Source organism: Notamacropus eugenii, chromosome 3 (genome assembly GCF_028372415.1).
Source record: "Notamacropus eugenii isolate mMacEug1 chromosome 3, mMacEug1.pri_v2, whole genome shotgun sequence".
In the NCBI taxonomy this organism is placed as follows: Eukaryota; Metazoa; Chordata; class Mammalia; order Diprotodontia; family Macropodidae; genus Notamacropus; species Notamacropus eugenii.
This window is the reverse complement of record NC_092874.1, coordinates 380427843-380444764: the sequence shown is the minus strand read 5'-3', so window position 1 is coordinate 380444764 and position 16922 is coordinate 380427843. Positions and strand designations below refer to the sequence as shown.

Below are 16922 nucleotides of genomic sequence, written 5' to 3'. Positions count from 1 at the left end.
TTCAGTTCTTTTAGTCCTGTCCAACTCTTCAAGACCCCCACTTGGGGTTTTCTTGGCAAAGACGGTGGAGTGGTTTGTCATTTCGTTGCGCAGCTCATTTTACAGATGCAGACATTGAGGCAAACAAGATTAAATGACTTGTCTAAGGTCACATGGCTAGTATGTGTCTGAGGTGAGATTTGAACTTAGGAAGATGAATCTTCTTGTTTATGGTTATGAAAAGCTGTGACAGTGAATTATTATATGCAGAATTTCTATGCAGCAAGTTCTACTTTCTATAAATGCAAAATTTAGAAATATGAGTTTGGACCTCCCTAAATGCACTGGAGTTTTTTTTGGTACAAATGAATGAAATGGAATGTTTCATTTATAGGAAATCTAAAGTGGATGAAGGTCAGCTAATATACTAATGGAATTTTCCTTACACCTGAAGTTCCTTTATCTGGTCATCAAGCTTATTAGTTATTTTGCTTCTTTAAGATTATAGCTGGGTTAGGGTCAAAACTAAGAAGTGTTTTTACACTGAAAATCTTTTCTAGTGCTTAGCTTACATACCGATAGTCAGTGAGAAAGGAAGTCAAATTGTCACTCTCACAAACATACAAAAGATGTTAATGGGAAGAAGGAAAAGGTCGCTAGAATTTTAGTAGCAGAGGCACTGTCAAAGGGCATAAGCATATCTCTAGCCTAAGTGCAAGCTATAGTCATCAGCTTGAAGTTTTAAAAATAGTTTTCTGGACAATTTTCAATTTTCCTGATTAATTTAAAAATACAGATTTTAAAAGAAATATTATTTGTACTATGACAAAATAGGGAGCTCGCTCTAACAAGGGAGGTTATTTATAAATATCATTACCACCATGGTCATAAAAGGTGTCCATCAAAGGAGATAAGGAAAAAGACAAAACAGAAATAAAAAGACAACTCAAATATTGAATGGATAAGGGAGGAAGAAGAAAAGAGAAAATCCGAAGAAACTGGAAAGAAGGAAGAATACTTTTTTCCTAAGTGATTGTGAAAAGTATGAGGTGTCTCCCCATCACTCATACCTTCCAAGAGACTCTGACAGAAGCTATGAGTCCCTCTTCTGCCTCTGTAACTGCCCATCCCATCCCCCAGGTCCAGTAGTTTGCATCCTCTACTACACACTCTCTTCAACACTATCTGCTCCCACCCCTCAATCATCTGGAAAAACTATTAGGTAATCAAGGCTCAGCCCCCGTGGACTTTGCCCAATACCAACAACATGGAGACTAGAATGAGCCTATTCTCTGGGTTAAGATGGCAGCTGGAAGGGATGTGGAGGACCAACTCTTCCTCTCCCCCCTCCAACAAATCTAAAGAGAACCCCCAAAACTGAACAATAATAATGAAAAAATTAAAGAGAAATACTCCATTGCATCAATGCATCAAAAAAAAAAAAAAAAAACCAAACCAACTGACAAGTCAGTAGTTGCTACAAAGGGGAGAGGTCTGATGAGATTCACGTAGAGTTGCAATGGAACATCTCTAAAGAATTTCGAAGACTCAGGTCGACTCTAAGCCAGCTGGAAAGATTTATTATAGTTCTGAGGTTTCATGCTCTGGCAAGTGGCAAGTTCTTTAGAGGAATTTAGCCCCTTCAGTAAAGCAAGACATACAATTTTACAGAGAATATGATGCTGATTACACAATCAAAATTGACATAGAATATAGGAATATGATTAATATTAAAAAGGCAGGAAGAGTATGTTAAGGGATTAGTAATGGAGAAGGGGTCCAAGTCTCAGTGGAACTGCGCATGTAGTTACCCATAATGCATACAGTTAGGGGGGTATGTATATATGGTAATGATATTATAATAAGCCTGTCTACATCATAAATTCATTCTAGGTCAGTTCTTTACTATTACCGTACAGATGCTATCGTAGGATGGGCCTTTTTTTTTTTAATTTAACTTTTATTTTCACAACATTTTGGGTTACAAATTTTCTCCCCTTTTATCCCCTCCCCCCTCCAAACCCAAGCATTCTAATTGCCCCTGTGACCAATCTGCTCTCTCTTCTATCCTCCCTCTCTGCCCTTGTCTCCATCTTCTCTTTTGTCCTGTAGGGGCAGATAGCTTTCTTGACCCCTTAACCTATATTTCTTATTTCCCAGTGGTAAGAACATTACATTTGATCCTAACACTTTGAGTTCCAACTTCTTTAGCTCCCTCCCTCCCCACCCCTTCCCTTTGGAAGGCAAGCAATTCAATATAGGCCATATCTGTTTAGTTTTGCAAATGATTTCCATACTAGTTGTGTTGTATAGGACTGACTATATTTCCCTCCACCCTATCCTGTCCCCCATTACTTCTACTCTCTTACGATCCTTTCCCTCCCCATGAGTGTCGACCTCGGATTGCATTCTCCTCCCCATCCCCTCCCCTCCATCCTCCCCCCTACCCTGCTTGTGCCCCTGTCCCCAACTCTCCTGTATTATGAGATAGGTTTTCCTATCAAAATGAGTGTGCATTTTATTCTTTCCTTTAGTGGAATGTGATGAGAGTAGACCTCATGTTTTTCTCTTGCCTCCCTTCTTTATCCCTCCACTAATAAGTCTTTTGCTTGCCTCTTTTATGAGAGATAATTTGCCCCATTCAACTTCTCCCTTTCTCCTCCCAATATTTCTCTCTCACTGCTTGGTTTCATTTTTTTTTTTTAAGATATGATCCCATCCTCTTCAATTCACTCTGTGCACTCTGTCTCTATGTATGTGTGTGTGTGTGCATGTGTGCGTGTGTGTGCATGTGTGCATGTGTGTACTCCCACCCAGTACCCAGATACTGAAATGTTTCAAGAGTTACAAATATTGTCTTTCCATGTAGGAATGTAAACAGTTCAACTTTAGTAAGTCCCTTATGACTTCTCTTTGCTGTTCACCTTTTCATGGTTCTCTTCATTCTTGTGTTAGAAAGTCAAATTTTCTTTTCAGCTCTGGTCTTTTCATCAAGAAAATTTCAAAATCCTCTATTTCATTGAAAGACCATTTTTTCTCCTGAAGGATTATACTCAGTTTTGCTGGGTAGGTGATTCTTGGTTTTAGTCCTAGTTCCTTTGACTTCTGGAATATCCTATTCCATTCCCTTCGATCCCTTAATGTAGAGGGTGCTAGATCTTGTGTTATCCTGATTGTATTTCCACAATACTTGAATTGTTTCTTTCTAGCTGCTTGCAATATTTTCTCTTTCATCTGGGAGTTCTGGAATTTGGCCACAATATTCCTAGGAGTTTCTCTTTTTGGATCTCTTTCATGCGGTGTTCTGCGGATTCCTTGAATATTTATTTTGCCCTCTGGTTCTAGAATCTCAGGGCAGTTTTCCTTGATAATTTCATGGAAGACGATGTCTAGGCTCTTCTCTTGATCATGGTTTTCAGGTAGTCCCAGAATTTTTACATTGTCTCTCCTGATTCTATTTTCCAGGTCAGTTGCTTTTCCAATAAGATATTTCACATTATCTTCCATTTTTCCAATCTTCACGCTATGTTCTGTGATATCTGTCTTTCTCATAAAGTCCTTAGCGTCCATCTGTACCATTCCAGTTCTGAAAGATCTATTTTCTGCTTTGATTTTTTTTTTATTATTATTAAATTTATTTATTTAACTTTTAACATTCATTTTCACAAAATTTTGGGTTACAAATTTTCTCCCCTTTTATCCCCTCCCCCCCCCCAAACACCAAGCATTCTAATTGCCCCTATGACCAATCTGCTCTCTCTTCTATCATCCCTCTCTGCCCTTGTCTCCATCTTCTCTTTTGTCCTGTAGGGGCAGATAGCTTTCTATACCCCTTTACCTGTTTTTCTTATTTCCTAGTGGCAAGAACATTACTCGACAGTTGATCCTAACACTTTGAGTTCCAACTTCTCTTCCTCCCTCCCTCCCCACCCCTTCCCTTTGGAAGGCAAGCAATTCAATATAGGCCATATCTGTGTAGTTTTGCAAATGACTTCCATAATAGTTGTGTTGTATAGGACTAACTATATTTCCCTCCATCCTATCCTGTCCCCCATTACTTCTATTCTCTTTTGATCCTATCCCTCCCCATGAGTGTCGACCTTGAATTGCACTCTCCTCCTCATGCCCTCCCTTCTATCATCCCCCCCACCCTGCTTGTCCCCTTATCCCCCACTTTCCTGTATTGTGAGATAGGTTTTCCTACCAAAATGAGTGTGCACTTTATTCTTTTCTTTAGTGGAATGTGATGAGAGTAGACTTCATGTTTTTCTCTCACCTCCCCTCTTTATCCCTCCACTAATGAGTCTTTTGATTGCCTCTTTTATGAGAGATAATTTGCCCCATTCAATTTCTCCCTTTCTCTTCCCAATATATTTCTCTCTCACTGCTTGATTTCATTTTGTTTTAAAGATATGATCCCATCCTATTCAATTCACTCTGTGCACTGTCTCTATGTATGTGAACGTGTGTGCATGTGTAATCCCACCCAGTACCCAGATACTGAAATGTTTCAAGAGTTACAAATATTGTCTTTCCATGTAGGAATGTAAACAGTTCAGCTTTAGTAAGTCCCTTATGACTTCACTTTGCTGTTCACCTTTTCATGGTTCTCTTCATTCTTGTGTTTGAAAGTCAAATTTTCTTTTCAGCTCTGGTCTTTTCATCAATAATACTTGAAAATCCTCTATTTCATTGAAAGACCATTTTTTCCCCTGAAGTATTATAGTCAGTTTTGCTGGGTAGGTGATTCTTGGTTTTAGTCCTAGTTCCTTTGACTTCTGGAATATACTGTTCCATGCCCTTCGATCCCTTAATGTAGAGGCTGCTAGATCTTGTGTTATCCTGATTGTATTTCCACAATACTTGAATTGTTTCTTTCTAGCTGCCTGCAGTATTTTCTCCTTGACCTGGGAACTCTGGAATTTGGCCACAATGTTCCTAGGAGTTTCTCTTTTTGGATCTCTTTCAGGCGGTGTTCTGTGGATTCCTTGAATATTTATTTTGCCCTCTGGTTCTAGAATCTCAGGGCACTTTTCCTTGATAATTTCATGAAAGATGATGTCTAGGCTCTTCTTTTGATCATGGCTTTCAGGTAGTCCCATAATTTTTAAATTGTCTCTCCTGGATCTATTTTCCAGGTCTGTTGTTTTTCCAATGAGATATTTCACATTATCTTCCATTTTTCCATTCTTCTCTCTTTGTTCTGTGATTTCTTGGTTTTGCATAAAGTCATTAGCCTCCATCTGTGCCATTCTAATTTTGAAAGAACTATTTTCTTCAGTGAGCTTTTGAATCTCCTTTTCCATTTGGCTAATTCTGCTTTTGAAAGCATTCTTCTCCTCATTGGCTTTTTGAATCTCTTTTGCCAATTGAGTTAGGCTAGTTTTCAAGGTGTTAATTTCTTCAACATTTTTTTGGGTCTCCCTTAGCAGGGAGCTGATCTGCTGTTCATGCTTTGACTTCATGTCTCTCATTTCTCTTCCCAGCTTTTCCTCCACCTCTCTAACTTGATTTTCAAAATTCTTTTTGAGCTCTTCCATGGCCTGAGCCCATTGGGTGGGCTGGGACACAGAAGCCTTGATTTCTGTGTCTTTGCCTGATGGTAAGCATTGTTCTTCCTCATCAGAAAGGAAGGGAGGAAATGCCTGTTCGCCAAGAAAGTAACCTTCTATAGTCTTATTTCTTTTCCCGTTTCTGGGCATTTTCCCAGCCAGTGACTTGACCTCTGAATATTTTCCTCACACCCACCTCACCTCCTGATCCTCCCAGCCCGTGTTTGTGGTCTGAGATTCAAATGCTGCTTCCAGCCTCAGGGCTTTTGGCGGGGGCAGGGCTGCTATTCAGTATGAGATTATGTTCTGGTGCTGAGGTCGGGGCAGGGCCACCTCTCAGGCTCAGTTCCCTCAGGGGGTTTATGCACAGACCTTCCGCAATGGATTCAGGCTCCCGCCCGCTTGGGGAGCCCCTGTCTGCAGCCGCCTCTCAGCTTCTACCTCCCGGGGGGGGGGGCCTGAATTATGGGGGCACCCCACTCCCCTCTCGACCCGCCAAAGAGACTCTCTCACCCACCCCTGTCACCTGTGGGTAGAGGGACTTGTGCGGCCGCTGGAGATCCCGTCCCTGAAGCCTGCTCGGATCTGTTTCTCTCGGTGCAGCAGCCATGGCCGCAGCAGGTCTGGGCTGGGCTTTGTGTCTGCAGCGCGACGGACCTTTTGCGAGAGGTTTGCAGATCCCTCTGTGGGTGGAGGGACCCGCGTGGCCGCTGGAGATCCTGTCTGTGAAGCCTGTTCGGATCTTTTCCTCTCGGTGCCGCGGCCGCGGCAGGGCTGCACTCAGCTCCCAGTCCCGGCGCCCAGTCCGCAGCGCGAAGGACCCCCCCGCGAGAGGTTTGCAGGTCTCTCCGGAACAGAAATCTCCCTCGCTCCAATGTTCCGTGGCCTCTGGGTGCGGAATTCGCCGTGAGTTACTTCCCTGTAGCCATTCTATGGGTTGTGGGTTCAGAGCTATGTGTATGTGCGTCTTTCTACTCCGCCATCTTGGCTCCGCCCCCCCTGAAAGATCTATTTTCTTCAGTGAGCTTTTGAATCTCCTTTTCCATTTGGCTAATTCTGCTTTTGAAAGCATTCTTCTCTTCATTGGCCTTTTGAACCTCTTTTGCCAATTGAGTTAGGCTAGTTTTCAAGGTGTTAATTTCTTCAACATTTTTTTGGTTCTCCTTTAGCAGGGAGCTGATCTGCCTTTCATGCTTCTCCCTCATCCCTCTCATTTCTCTTCCCAGTTTTTCCTCCACCTCTCCAACTTGACTTTCAAAATTCTTTTTGAGTTCTTCCATGGCCTGAGCCCATTGGGTGGGCTGGGACACAGAATCCTTGATTTCTGTGTCTTTGCCTGATGGTAAGCATTGTTCCTCCCCATCAGAAAGGAAGGGAGGAGGTGTCTTTTCTCCGAGAAAGTACCCTTCAATAGTTTTATTTCTTTTCCCTTTTCTGGGCATTCTCCCCAGCCAGTGGCTTGACCTCTGAATATTCTCCTCACACCCACCTCACCTCCTGATCCTCCCAGCCCGTGTTTGTGGTCTGAGATTCAAATGCTGCTTCCAGCCTCAGGGCTTTTGGCGGGGGCAGGGCTGCTATTCAGTGTGAGAATTAAGTTCAGATGGTCAGGTCAGGGCAGGGCTGCCTCTCAGGCACAGTTCCCTCAGGGGGTTTATGTACAGACCTTCCACAATGGATCCAGGCTCCCACCTGCTTGGGGAGCCCCTGTCTGCAGCCGCCTCTCAGCTTCTATCTCCCGGGCGGGCCCGAGTCATGGGGGCACCCCACTCCCCTCTCGACCCGCCAAAGAGACTCTCTCACCGACCCTCGTCACCTGTGGGTGGGGGGGCTTGTGCTGCGGCTGGAGATCCCGTCCCTGAAGCCTGCTCGGATCTGTACCTCTCGGAGCCGCGGCCGCCGCAGATCCGGGCTGGGCTCCGCGTCTGCAGCGCGACGGACCTTTTCCGAGAGGTTTGCAGGTCCCTCTGTGGGTGGAGGGACCCTCGTGGCCGCAGGATATCTCGTCCCCGTAGCCCGTTCAGATCTTTTCCTCACGGTGTCGCGGCCGCGGCAGGGCTGCACTCAGCTCCCAGTCCCGGCGCCCAGTCCACAGCGCGAAGGACCCCTCGTGAGAGGTTTGCAGGTCTCTCCGGAACAGAAATCTCCCTCGCTCCAATATTCCGTGGCGTCTGGGTGCAGAATTCACCGTGGGTTGGTCCCCTCTAGCCATTCTGTGGGTTGTGGGTTCAGAGCTATGTGTATGTGCGTCTTTCTACTCCGCCATCTTGGCTCCGCCCCAGGATGGGCCTTTTTAACAGTTTGGTGGTCAAGTATCCTGTCCTACCTCCTGGTGGTGCTGCCTTCTGATTGGCTAGCTACTATGGTATGATCTAGTCAAGATGGATAGTTAGGTATTGCGGTACTATTTTGGGCTAACTCGATGATGTGATTGTGGTTGAGTACAAGAACACACCTCTTTCTGTAGGAATGGATCTGGGGTCACAGAGGCAGTGGCTGGATTCCCACACCTGTTGTTTCTGTGAGAACTATGGGTTCAGGGTCACATCTGTTGTTCTAGCGAGCAGCTGAGGCATATATGAAGAAGTTAAGACACAGTTGGGGGAGGTGCCCAGGTAGATATAGTGAGCCTTGAGGAGGGGTCTATAATGAAGTTAGAATAGGGAGGCTGGGGGCAGTTCTATTAAGACTCCATCAACACCAAGGAAAATATGAGTAAACAGAAGAAAACAACGAACAAAATAAAAAATACTATGGGTTGAAAAACTTAAGAGCAAACCAAAAAATGAGTTACTCCACAAAAAGTAAAAGGTTTGGCCACAAGGACTGTGAGAACGGCTGGAAAAAATGAAGTAAAGGATAAAAAATAAAATTAGAGTTCTTGAGGAAAAAGCCTGGAAGAATAAATGTCTAGGAACACAAGGGATCCTGACTCAATTTCCCCCCAGACACCTGGCAGACTTTAAGCCTGACTGAATGCAAGTGGATAATCTAATCTTGCCTGGAATTGACATGAAGTTGGGGAGATATTGTATCCCTGCAATGTCCTTACTATTGGTGGCAATTTCCTATAGTCAAAAGGTTTGTAAGCTTAATACCAGATCTATTCAGTTATAGATTATGGGTAGAGGAATATCTGAGGTTGTTTAAAATTAAGCTATTAGGCTTAGGACGTTAGACCAACAACATTAAGTTAGGGTCCTTTAATTCTTAGTAATACTGTGGAGACAATTAGGTCAAGAGCTTGTGAAGTTAGCAACATAAATATTATCTGTGTCTCAGTTGGTTAATGTTTAAAAAAAAAAAATTCTTTTGTGGTCCATATTGTAAATGCTTTAAAAAGATGTATCACCTGACCAAAAGTTTGAATTGCTTTATCTGTTATAAACTGTGTCAAAAACAAATCAATCAATTAATTAATTAATTTAAAAAAAAAAATAAGAACACAAGGGAGTAAATCTCATCAACACAGTGAAGTCCCTAAGAAATAGACTGCGGCAGTCAAATCTCACTAACTCCATGAGATAGAAAATTTAATAGAAAATTTAAAAAAATAGAAAAAAAAACCTCCATAAAGTTATCTACTGTCAAGAACAACTAAATTACATCAAAGAGGGAGAATTTAATAATGACCAGAATTTCTGAAAACTATTACAAAACAAGTAAACCAGAAACCCTGGATATCATGTTCAAGAAACTGCACAAGTAAAAATGCAAAACTAAAAATATCAAGGAATGGAGCGGAGTAGCACGGTTCTCAGTACCAATTCTTTAGGAGTCTCCCTAGACACTCGTAAAAGTTACTGGAGACCTCAGAGAAAGTGACCCATGTCTCTGCTCACTCACCTATTAGTCTACATCTTTGTCTCTGCCTCCTGGATAGCCATAGTTGGGCTATGGGCAGAATTGCTTCAGCTGGTAACAAAACTACCTGAGGGTTGGAACCTACCATCCCACCTCATGATTATCATCCAGCTAGCCAATGTGGGGCCCTTCTTCATTACCCTGCTCCACCAATTCTAGCCTGGCTGCCTCTCTGAGGTCCCAAGTCATCTATGCTGTGCTAGCCCTGGGCACAACAGCCTGTGCCCTCTTTGCTTTCCTGTGGGAGAAGGTATCAGTGGTGACTGGTGTTCTCCATATCATAGATTTCATGGTTCTCACCTTCATCCTGGCCCTGGTGGATTGCACCTCCTCTATCACTTTCCTGCCTTCCATGGCCCGCCTGCCAGTCAAATACATGAACACCCTTTTTGTTTGGGAAGCACTGAGCGGTTACCTCCTTGCTCTGGTGGTTCTGATCCAGAGCTCAGGGCCCAAAATTTGTGCCCGTGTCACCAGTGGCTCTATACCTACTGTGCCACCTAAAGTCACTAATGTATACTTCATCCCTGGGGTACTGAATGTGACCCTAAGCCCTGGACTCAGTACTAGAACACCTCAGCCAGAGAACTAGCACATCTCAGTCAATTTCTCCCCCTTTGTCTACTTTCTTGTGTTGTCTATCATGATGGCCAACTGCCTGGCTGCCTTTTTTGGCCTGACATGGATGTCTAAGTGATGGAAACACTACTGAAGATTACTTGACCAACCAAGTGACTCTGAGATTCTTCAATATCCAAGAAGCCTCAACTGGCAGTAGTAATAGAGACTGCTGCTCAGCACTGATTCTGCCTGAGGAGAAGAGGGCCCCTATATGGTCATGGACCTAGTTAGCCTTAATCTACATCTTGGTGGCTTTTGTGAACTCCCTCACCAATGGAATCCTCCCTTCTGTCCATACCTATTCCTGCCTGCCCTATGGTTCTAAGGCTTACTTCTTATCTTCAGTGATTGGTTCTATAATCCACCCCCTGATTTGCCTCCTGACTATCTTCCTACCTGAAACGTCTCTCTTGTGCCTGGGGGTCAACACACTGGTGGCCACTGGTTTTGGAACCTACAACATGGCCATAGCTGTTCAGAGTCCCTGTCCTTTGCTGAAGGGCTCCCGCTGTGGAGAAGCCATCATTGTTATCTCTTGGGTGCTTTGCAGTGGGATCCTGACCTATGTCAACGTGATGACTGGGGTGTACCTGCGCAAGGTGAGCCAGAGTGCCCTCTTGTGGTGTGGTGCAGCAATACAGCTGGGCTCTGCATTTGGGGCAATACTTATGCTTCCTCTTGTCAACGAGTTGCACCTTTTGAAGTCTTCCAATGGAATCAGCCAAGCGTACTAGCTGAGCACATTCCTGGACAACTTTTCTGGGTTGAAGAGTCAGAGAGCCAAAGCCATGAGGAGCCAATCACATCCCCATCCAAGTTTCCCTCAGATGCCCACACAGATATTCCCAACTCTGCTTTCCCTACCCTGTCCTCCCCCCAGCAACGTTAAAGCTTCCACAATTTCAGCCATCAGGGAAGACTCCACTCCCATCTCCAAGAGTCACAGCCACAAATTCCACCATTTGATAGTCAGGACCTTGTTCAGTGTTTTTAGAAATCACTGTTGGCATTTGGGTGCATGCTCTACCTCTGGGGGAAGGTAGGCTAGTCCACAGTCTTAAGTTGCTTGTGGGTTGGCCTACTATTAATGGGTTAAATGATTTGCCCCAGGGCATTCAGCCAGTATGTGACAACACTTAAACCCATGACTTCCCAAGTCCAGACTTCTATTTATTACCTCATTCTTTTGTATTTCAAATCAGTCAATGTATCCATTGTCAAAATCAATAAAATAAATTTCTTTATCTTAAAAAAAAAAAAGATCAAGGAATGTCATAGCCAAAATCCAGAGGTTACAAGTCAAAGAAAATAAAAGTACTGCAAGCATATGGAAAGACAGAATTCAACTACCAAGGAACTAAAATCCAGATCACAGAGGATTATGCTGCAACTACAGTAAAGGAAAGAAAATTTTGGAATAAGACAGTCCAAAAGGCAAAACTAAAGGTAAAGAAGTTTAGACCTTTAACAAGAGTCATTTTAATGAAAAAACAGATAAGCAAAAGCTCTGAAATGCACATACAGAAGACAAGAGAACCTATGAAGATAAGTACATAGGAATACCTGGAGGGTCTAAGTGATGATAAAGTGCTTATATTTTAATAAGACAAGAGTCCTTTCAGAATTTAGGACAAAGAGAAAGTAAAGTATAAACATGAGGACTGGATATGGTTATTTTATTACTTTGGTTTTAAAAGAGGAAAAAGAAAAAGGAATATATTAGGGAAGAAATGAAGAAGGGGGAGAACTTACTTGCGACTTTAACCGGTGTACATTAAAAGAACAGTACCAAATAAGGAGGAAGGAGTAAGGGGAAGGATATGATATGAACCAGATAAAAGAGAGCTGAATATATCCATAATTTGGTGTAGAAATACATTAAACAAGGAAACATGAAAAAAAAGGGAGAGGGAAGCTTAAGAGGAAGAGGCAGAAATGAGGAGGAAATAGTTAAAAAGCAAAATAAAAGTCAGCTTCAGACTGTAAATCATAAGGAGGAGATTAAAATGGAGGAAGAAAGCAAGAATCAGAGATTAGAGTCTGGGCCTGATGAAGAGACGAAGGGCAGAAGACTGGGGGCAGATCATTTTGATTACAGATTAGCTTCTTCTTTAACTCCTCTGCCAAGTGGGTGGTATGGGAGAAGCAGGAGGAAAACCAGGAAAGAGGACATGGAGGGAAATATACAATTAACAATCATAGCCATGTAAGTGAATAGAATGAACTTGCCTGTAAAAATGAGGAAGGTAGCAGAATGGATTAGAAAGGAGATACCAACAATATCCTTTATAAAAAACATATTAGAAACAAAGATTCACAAAAAGCTCAAATGAGGTCAGGAGCAGAATTTATTATTCTAAACGCAAATTTTTAACAAGGAGGCAGCAATTATAATTTCAATCCAGGCAAGAATAAAAATTAATATGATTAAAAAAAAAATCCCAGAAATTATATTACATTAATGGGCACCATGGTTAAAGAACTGATATCACTACTTAATACATATTTCTAAGCTGTGTGGTAGTTTTAAAAAACTAAGCAAGTGCTAAAGCAAAAAAAGTTATACACAAATGAAGCAAAGTAGAAATATTAAACTCATCCTTTCTTGAATACAATGACAAAGAAATGATAATAAAGGGTAAATTCCAACTTTGAAAGTCTTCAGTACTCTGACCAATGCAATGACCAAGACTCTAGAACACCAATGATTCCTAACTCTTGACAGAGAACTGATAGACTAAGGTGCAAAGTAACATATAAACTTTCAGACAGTGACAATGTGTGGATTTGTTTTGACTACATTCATTTGTTACCAGGGAGGGCTTTTATTTTGGAGGATCGGGAGAGCTATAAGGGTATAAAGCAAAGCCAAAAAAAGCCCCCAAAAACCCATCTGAAACACTTTTAAAAATACAAAGAAGAGAGCAAAAGTTGAAAGATACAAACAAGAAGGACAATTTTGGAACTGCCATGTTAACATTTAATATTATATATGGGTGTATATGATATACATACACATATACACATACATAACAAGGTATATGTAACAGATCCATGGTTACTTATAAAAAAACCCAAGCTCTACTTTAAGAGTAATTGATATATATATATATATATATATATATATATATATAAAATCCTTTGTTCTTTTTTATATATGAAAATGACATGTTGCTATTAGTCAAGCTCATAATATTTTTAAAAAGTTTTTCAAGTGTAAAAGGGTATATTGCTTGAGATTACCTTTATCAGGCTGATACTATTAAGCAAACTAGGAGAGCAAGGAATAGTTGACCTGTCAGATCTATGACGATAGGAAGAATTTATGACCAAACAAGAGATAGAAAATGTTATGAAATGCAAAATGGATGATTTTGATTATCTTAAACTGAAAAGTTTTTGCACAAACAAAGTCAATGCAACCAAGATTAGGAAGCAGAAAGCTGGGGAAACAATTTTTATAGCCAAAGTCTCCTATAAAGGTGTGTCTCCTTATTTCTAAAATATAGAGAATTGGGATGAATTTATAAGACTACAAGTCGTTCCCCAATTGATAAAATGGGCAAAGGATATGAGCAGGCAGTTTTCAGATGAAGAAATTAAAGCTATCTATAGTCATATAAAAAAATGCTCTAAATCATTACTGACAAGAGAAATGCAAATCAAAACAACTTACCTATCAGATTGGCTAGCATGATAAGACAGAAAAATGATAAATGCTAGAGATTTGGCAAAATTGGGACACTAACACATTGTTGGTGGAGTTATGAATTGATTTAACCATTCTGGAGAGCAATTTGGAACTATGGCCATTGACCCAACCAAAACACTTCTAGGTCTGTATCTCAAAGAGATCATAAAAATGGGAAAAGGACCTACATATACAAAAATATTTATAGCATCTCTTTGTGGTAGCAAAGAATTGGAAATTGAGGGGATGTCTACCAATTGGGGAATGGTTAAACAAGTTGTGGTATATGAATGTAATGGACTACTACTGTGCTATAAGAAATGTTGAGCAAGCAGACTTAAGAAAAGCTTGGAAAGACTCATATGAACTGATGCTGAGTGAAATGGCCAGAACCAGGAGAACACTGTATACAGTAACAACCACACTGTGCCATGACTTATCTCTTCTTAGGAATGCAAGGATCTAAGACAACTCCAAAGGACTCAGGATGGAAAATGCTGTCCATGTCCAGAGAAAGAACTTTGGAGTCTGCAGATGAAAGCATATGTTTTGTTTTGTTTCTTCTTTCTCATGGTTTGTCCCATTGGTTCTAATTCTTCTTTACATCATGACTAATGTGAAAAATGTCTAATATGAATGTATACGTAGAGCATGCCCTCTTGGGCAGGGGGGAGAAGGAGGGGAGAAAATTTAAAACTCAAAATCTTATGGAAGTGAATGCTGAAAATTAAAGATAAATAATTTTTTTAAAAAGGGAGAGACTGCTTTTATTAAAGTACATCTAATGTTTTCAAAATTGAAAACATATAAATAGCACCACTTTTGCCAAACTTGTAAAGTCATAAAACAACAGAGCTGATAGGAACCTCAAAAGATCACTAGGCCCAGTCCCATGTCTTTTAGGAACAAATAAACAACATTTAAGATGTTACATGTAGAGTTAGAAAGGATCTTAGAGACCCATTTGAGTTATAGCAGAGTCTACAACCTTCTGCAGTAGCTCATTCCAACATTTTTATAGATCTGTGAGAGATACAGGAAGGTGGCTGGATCATTTTTAGCTCTAACAGCCATGACTCACAGCCCAGCTCTGCCTCACAGCCATATGGGTAGTAGAGAAGAAGGGGAAAAGGCAGAACAATCCAAATCAGGAAGTAAGGTACAAGGGAAACCACAGCCTTTCAGTTCTGCTATCCTATAAACAATTTCTTACTTAGATTTTTCTTGAAAAGAAAAACCACACATATAATCTAGGTCCTTAAAAATTGTTTTTCCTAATATTCAACAATTTAAACAACATATTTCTCCCAAATGTCTTCATCTTTATTTTCTATTGCTCCTCATGAAAGGTGGGTATGCAAAGAAGTCTGAAGGAAGGGGATATTCAGGCAGAAGCTGGACATTCCATAAACCAATCTGGACATATGGGTCACAAGGAAAGGGAATGAATAGTGTTACCAGAAAGGAAAAGGCAATTCACATTAAGAGAAGTGATTTGCATTGCAATAGCAATTTCTGAAAGTCATAGCTACTATTTCAATTTTGATAGCCCTGTTCTGCTAAAGATTCTGAGCTCATCAGAACTTGAGTAAAATAGTTCACTTAAATATTTTTTGCCATATATCATCCAGTTAACATTTCCCAAGTGACATTATGAGATTGGATTTAATTTAAAAAACCAAAAATTATATATTTCCTACAAAGAACTCACAGTTTCATGTTCTAAGATAGTATCAACTATTCTAATGGAATTAATATCAAGCATATTAACAATATAACATGTTTTTAAACATGTTTTCATTTGTTATCTCACCTGAGTCTTCTGAGGTTGGGCAAGGTATTATCATCCCCATTTTAAGGATGAGGAAACTGAGCCTCTGAGAGGGGTGTGTGTCTGTTAAAGTGTTATGAAGATTGTAAACAAAGCCTGGTCTACCAAACTTAAATGCCAAACTATTCCTTTTGTGTTTTTATAATTCTGTAATCTCTTCTACTTATAAGGACAATCTAAAAATGTAAACATGAAAACAGAATTATAAAACTTTAGAGCTAAAATCACACCTTTAAGACCGTCTATTTAAATATAACTACAGACTTGGGAGAGGATGAATTTTTTTTTAAAGGTGCAAGAATCAATTAACAAGCAAACATACTTTTTATATACTGAATAAATCTATCATGCACATATAGAAACTAATAGTACAACATGGGTATACTACTGAATGTTCTAATATTAAAACAGCCTTTCAATTCTAAAAGGTTTAAAAATTACTGGTCTACTTCAAACCCCTCAGCTAACCCATAAAGAAACTGAGGTCCAGAGATTCAATAGGCTGTTCAGTCATCTAGTGTGTGAGTTGCAGAACCAGAAAGAGAATTAGTTTTCCTTACTCCTAGACCAGGGTTATTTCCACTACGCTACGGAACATTTATTATTGCAAACAATTTTGCTATATTCCTATCACTGGCTGATATCACCAGCGTAAACATCTCCATTCCAAAAAAGTCGCTGTTCAGCCAGCACAAGAATGCTGTGCTGTTTTTAAGCTGAGAAGGAAATTACTGCTTGGTTTCTTCAACCATGTGTATAGACAGTAAGCCTAAGGGGATTAATGTTAAGTGTACCATACTGCCAAAATAGCTCTTAGGTTTGTCTACATGTAATAAAGAGGAGAGAACCTTACCTCTACCTTGAATAAACACACACACAGACCAAGTGATTCTGCCATACAGCAGTATTTTATTGTTATGACAATGCCTTGTGACCCAGTTTATTTCTTGCTCCTCTCTCCTCTGTTACAAGTAATAATTAGTAATGTCAGCATTCTGGCTGAAATGCTCCAATCCCATTAATAATGCAACAGCAGTAACAGGATGAATGCATAAGACTTACAACAGAGGTTTCAAGGTTAAAAGCGGTAATGGAGAAAGTCGGGGGGGGGGGGGTAGGGCTGGGGGTGGTGAGGAAAGGGGGAGGAGAGAAGATGAAAAGAGAAACAAGAACCAAGACTCACTATATATTTTAAATCCATTTCTCAAAATCTGTAGCTTCTTTTCAGCAGTGGGTGAATCACATACACATATTTTAATATATAGATGGCCAAAACATCAAACTAGTGTCCTTTACTGCATTAAGTATAACTTCATTTTGTAGTGGACATATGTCTCCTGCTTCTTGTCTAGGGGATTTTAACTACTGACTCTTTTGCATTTGA

At 40.7% G+C, this 16922-nt stretch overlaps 1 protein-coding gene and 1 pseudogene across 4 annotated transcripts in view; one reads left to right on the top strand and one right to left on the bottom strand.

Moving 5' to 3' along the window:
- The window catches only part of RNF216 (ring finger protein 216), a 212688-nt gene that overhangs the window by 71141 nt on the left and 124625 nt on the right, over window positions 1-16922 (bottom strand). The window lies entirely within an intron of this gene.
- LOC140497086 (solute carrier family 52, riboflavin transporter, member 3 pseudogene) lies at window positions 9360-11276 on the top strand (annotated as a pseudogene).